The sequence below is a fragment of the Branchiostoma floridae genome, chromosome 16 (genome assembly GCF_000003815.2).
Source record: "Branchiostoma floridae strain S238N-H82 chromosome 16, Bfl_VNyyK, whole genome shotgun sequence".
NCBI classification, from domain to species: Eukaryota; Metazoa; Chordata; class Leptocardii; order Amphioxiformes; family Branchiostomatidae; genus Branchiostoma; species Branchiostoma floridae.
In genome coordinates, this window is record NC_049994.1 from 16090373 (window position 1) to 16096750 (window position 6378).

Here is a 6378-nt window from a genome sequence, read left to right on the forward strand (position 1 = left end):
AGAACCACTTGAGGTCGTTTAGTCAATACGTTTTTGTTTCATCATTTTCATCAGGGAAATGTTCTGTTGTCAAGCAAATACAGCTTCAAATCACTGTATGTATGTCACGACTTAAACGTTAGGCCACGTTGATTTGATTATATGGATGACATCCACGCTCGCACCAATTTTCGGCCATTTCCAAAAAAAAAAAGTTTTCGACCACACAATAAATTGTGCAAAGCAGCTGTAAAGTGAGCACAAATATTCCGTAGATTGAAAAAAAAAGTATCAGAAAACAGATAACTAATGCCATATATAGAATGCCAAAATGAATCTAAAGTCAAAGAATAAGATGTGAAAGGACAGAAAGAAAAAAATCTATTATTGGTTAGGGGAGGTACCAGTACACAAAATTCAGGTCCAGAGGATCATGGTATACCATACTATGTGTGTTTAGTCCTATGTTCAACCTTCCTGGCCACTTTGATTTCATACTGAAGGCAACTTTTTTTTTGGCCAAACTTTTTTTTTATTCGCTCGCTCGCATCAGTTTTGGAGTACCCGCAGGATGTCATCCATATAATCAAATCAACATGGCCTTAGAAAGAGAAAATGTTACACAGGAAGCCACCAGAGGGGCATCAAAAGTTATCTACTATCACAGCACGAAAACAACTTTTTAAGCAAAGTTTCAGAGATACGTATAAAGCCCTTAAAGGCGGAGAAATATTTCAGCAGATTTTAAGATCTATTAAAGGCATCGGAAACATACATTTGGCATTTACGTAAGATTTCAGCGTTTGTAAATCTAACTTAATCTGTTGTGTTTCTTTACGTGAATTTTACATGTATTTTAGTATGCCGAAAAGACAACTTAAATGTCTCAAAAATATTTTCTGTCAAAACGGACAAATACTGTTTCTCTAGATCTGTTACAAAATACATGTTAACCGGCTAAGTCAAATATGATAAGCCTTTGTCTGGTGTTAGATAAAACATTGCGTCATCTGTTTTATAACAGTGGCAAGATTTACAGTCAAAACTGAAAATTATTGCGCTTTCTGGTACACAATGTTATGTTTATACCTCAGCAAATACAAATACAATACAATACAAAGTCAAATACAATAATCTTCTGTGTTTTTTAATTTAGCTATTCCGAAAGCATTTGACGTATTCAAACTTTCTGTGCGCAAGGTTTAATTCGAACAGGGGAGAACCTCTCACGGTTAGCTTATATGCGCTTTTTTACGTTATATGAAATGTTGCGTATACCATGGTCAATATTGACCGAAGGGTGCCATATATTTAATTTATTTCGAACCGTCGTTTACGCAGAGAAGGGAAGACCTCACCCGTTAATATATTTGTTGCCAAGACGTATATGAAATGTTGCGTATTTCATTTGAACATACGACATGTTTAATCTTTGCATCCGCGCAGTTTAAGCGAACTAGGGGAGACCTCCCCCGTTTAGCTTATATATTGCCAAAACGTATATGAAATGTTGCGTATTTCTGTAAAACATACGACATGTTTAATCTTTGAATCCGCGCAGTTTAAGCGAACTAGGAGAGACCTCCCCCGTTTAGCTTATATATTGCCAAAACGTATATGAAATGTTGCGTATTTCTGTAAAACATACGACATGTTTAATCTTTGAATCCGCGCAGTTTAAGCGAACTAGGGGAGACCTCCCCCGTTTAGCTTATATGTTGTCAAAACGTATATGAAATGTTGCGTATTTCTGTAAAACATACGACATGTTTAATCTTTGAATCCGCGCAGTTTAAGCGAACTAGGGGAGACCTCCCCCGTTTAGCTTATATGTTGCCAAGACGTATATGAAATGTTGTGTATTTCTGTTGAACATACGACATGTTTAATCTTTGAATCCACGCAGTTTAAGGGAACTAGGGGAGACCTCCCCGTTTAGCTTATATGTTGCCAAGACGTATATGAAATGTTGCGTATTTCTGTTGAACATACGACATGTTTAATCTTTGAATCCGCGCAGTTTAAGCGAACTAGGGGAGACCTCCCCCGTTTAGCTTATATGTTGCCAAGACGTATATGAAATGTTGCGTATTTCTGTTGAACATACGACATGTTTAATCTTTGAATCCACGCAGTTTAAGGGAACTAGGGGAGACCTCCCCCGTTTAGCTTATATGTTGCCAAGACGTATATGAAATGTTGCGTATTTCTGTTGAACATACGACATGTTTAATCTTTAAATCCGCGTAGCTTAAGCAAACTTGGAGGCACTACCCCCGTTTTATCTATTAGCTAATACCATCTCAAAGGTTTTATGAAACGTTGCCCTTTTTTGCTGAACATACGGCATGTTTGAAGCGCAGTTTATGCGAACAGGAGGAGACCCTTTCCTGACCGCATATATGTTCTGAAATTCCAGGGTCTAACTCAGGATGAGGCTGCCTGTTTTCTTTGTGGCAAGTTGACCCTCGAGCTAAGAGACGGTAGAAATCCCGACTACTGCTATAAATATCTCCGCGACTCAACCTCTGCTTGAAGAATAAGGATGTAGTAGATATAGCGTTTTGTGTAGTGAGTGGTGTTTTCTCTATAAAACGGCAAGCAGTTCTTACTACAGGTAAATGTACGAAATATGTTTATTTCTTTATCTACAAGCAAGCGTCGAGAAAGAACAGTTTGTGCACACAGGCGGTGTCTTCTCGTGTTGCTCGTTTTTGTTTGGGTTATTGTGATATGCGTGGGCAGGCAAGATGTAAATTTATTCAGCGTTATTTCGTACTCGCCATGGGGCGCACGCCTCCGTCCGTCAAAGGAGGTTGAACTTCCTTGGTCCGTCTGTGGCACAAGCTGTGTCATGTGATAGGATGTATCCACTGGCAGAAAAGAGTGGGGGGTTCAAATTTACGGGCCATACGTACGACAAGGAGCGGTTATTTTCCAGGCGTTCATTTTTGAAGAGAAGTATTGAAGAAAGTTTGGGCCTGTTCTAGCCCGCAAGTTGTGGCCGCGACACCGCTTTTACCGCCTAGGACCCCCGGTGACGGAATTTGACTCAAAGATAGGAGATGGCTATCATTCTGTACAAGCTGTTGTTGTTGGAAATCGACACAGAATGGAAATCACGGCCCTTGTACCATCCGGATTAATAGAAGCCGAGACTGCAAGCTGAACATGTTTCGCGTTCACAGAATCCAGGACCATCCAACAACACGAGTCATATCGGCCACTACTCTAGGATACTCTAGATCTTACCGGATTCTTATTCCTGTGGTGACCAGATGGAACTGTACATGTGTGCTCTTTTTAACTTACGCCGAGACGCTTCACCCGACTCTGGAAATGGGACTGTGGACTGCTGCACGGAATTGCGCAACCGTTGTGATTGTTTCAACTGCCGACTACATCAGAATGAAAGGCCACAAATACCTAGTAGGCTGTAGGTTTTTTTTTACTTTTCCATGAAATATTTTCTCGTAATTCAATAAAATTATAAAGTTTCATCCATTGTATTTTCTTGCTTTGAAGTGTGCTAATGATTATTCTCCTCAAATGGCACTTATCCACACCTTAATGTACACGTATATGAGACGTACAGAGGGAACTTTAAACATGTCTTAAGGGTGTTTTGGTACGTATTTATGACAACTTTAAGCTGCTAAAAAGAAAAATATAGACACATTAAATCCTCTTAATTCACACGTATATGAGACGTAAATAGGCTTTAGATCAAATAAACGTGAAGTTTAAACATGTCTTAAGGGCGTTTTAATAAGTATTTATGGCAAATTTAAGCTGCTGAAAAGGCACCTAAACACACGTTATAATCCACTTAATGAACACGTATAAGAGACGTAAAGAGGTTTTAGATCAAATAAACGTGAAGTTTAAACAAGTCTTAAGGGCGTTATAATAGGTATTTATGGCAAATTTAAGCTGCTGAAAAGGCAGCTAAACACACGTTATAATCCACTTAATGCACACGTATAAGAGACGTAAATAGGCTTTAGATCAAATATACGTGAAGTTTAAACATATCTTAAGGGCGTTTTAATAGATATTTATGGCAACTTTAAACTGCTGAAAAGGCACCTAAACACACGTTATAATTCTCTTAATGTACACGTATATGAGACGTAAATAGGCTTTACATCAAATATACGTGAAGTTTAAGCATGTCTTAAGGGCGTTTTAATAGATATTTATGGCAACTTTAAACTGCTGAAAAGGCACCTAAACACACGTTATAATCCTCTTAATGTACACGTATATGAGACGTAAATAGGCTTTAGATCAAATATACGTGAAGTTTAAACATGTCTTAAGGGCGTTTTAATAGATATTTATGGCAACTTTAAACTGCTGAAAAGGCACCTAAACACACGTTATAATCCTCTTAATGTACACGTATATGAGACGTAAATAGGCTTTAGATCAAATATACGTGAAGTTTAAACATGTCTTAAGGGCGTTTTAATAGATATTTATGGCAACTTTAAGCTGCTGAAAAGGCACTAAAACACACGTTATAATCCACTTAATGCAATTGTATATGAGACGTAAAGAGGCTTTAGATCAAATAAACGTGAACTTTAAACAAGTTTTAAGGGGGTTTTAAAAATCATTTACGACATCTTTAAGCTGCTGAAAGACAACGGGAAAACCGGAAAATAAGGACTAACACGGACCTACAGAAAGACCACTTAAAGGCAATATTTACGTACTCGTATAAGTGGTGTATAGATCCGTAAAGGAGGAAAATACGTCAACATTACGCATGGTTTCAGCATCCTTAAATACCGTTTTTCGTGCCGTGTATGAGCAAAACATGCTACATTACAGGGTGTAATCATCCCTAAAATAAATATGGAACGCTCCAGGGTTACTTTTTAGATAGCCATAATTAGGCTGACAATCGACACGGATAAAATTGTAAGTTTTGTAGTCGGCTGCACTAGAGAAAAAAAGTCAACAAGTATGTTCAAAATTATTGGAAAGGAAAGGTTGTGTTTTTTGAGCAGGGATTTGACACCCGCTTTTAATTGGGCGTATCATCCCTAAAATGGAAGGAACGTTCTAGGGTTACTTTTTAGATGACCATAATTAGACCACACCCAGATAGACCACGAACAAAGGAAGGAGAACACCAGGTACATTTTGTACTGTAGCAGAACATCGTTTTGCCTGTGGGAATTTCTATAGTTAAGTACCACACGGATGACTGACAATCGACGCGGATATAGTAGGGTACACCAGAGAAAACGACAAACGAGAATGTTAAAGTTGAGCTTACTACGTTAACTGAAGGGACTACCCTAAAGATCAATCAATCAATCAATCAATCAATCAAAGTTGAGCTTACAATGTACAAAATAATTAAAAAGAAAAAAGTGCATTTTTTATCAAGGATTTGATAGCCGCATATAATTGGGGTCATGCGGGTCCATGCGGAACTGCAGCCGAGTCACCCAGGCCAGCTACTAGTATATAAAGGTCACGCACATTTATACACCAATTAAGAAAACGTCAGACTATCACTCATACGATTTGAAGTCGATTCATTATCCTACAATTAAAAGTATATAGCCCGCTTTTTAATCTACTGAATATGCCTTGAAAGTCTAATTGAACTTTATTTCTTGCTTTTTGCCACCTATGGGCCATAGCAAATACAATAGTAATAAAACTGAGTGACATAATGTAACACAAATCATAAACACGACGAACATATCTGTTACTTAAAAGTAAATCATATAAACCATAAGAAAAGTATCACCAGAAACACGGGATAACATAAAATTCTAAATCATAGATAAACAACATAAATTCTAAATCATGAATAAACAAAAGCATAATATAACTTAAATGCAAACAACAATTAATTTAATTTAACTTGACCAATTTGAATCAAGGGAACAAATTGTACAAAATTTCAGATTAATGGTAAAAGAACAAATGATAATTATCAACATGGAAACACATCATCAAATAAATTATCACAGACGTAATGCAACTTAATCAATTTAAAAGCCACAGGACACATATTGTAACAAAAAAACAAAACAAGGCATTGTTTGCAAAACATTAAGTGTTAATCAATATGCACAACAGGGAAACACAGTTAAATAAAATCATAAGAAATTAATAATAACAATGATAATAATAATGCAACTTTAATTTCCAATACAAATCAATAAATCAAATGTAGTTGTAACCAAAAAGTAAATCAACCGTAAATCATAATGTGTTACATATCATCAAAACAAGGAAATACTTTATCACATAGGACATAAAGGGCAATCGAAATAAATGGCAAAGAAAAATGTAACTAGACTCATAAATCAACAAAATCCACAACAGAGAACAGGGTTACGTGACTGGGTGACGGGCTCCTGCGGAACT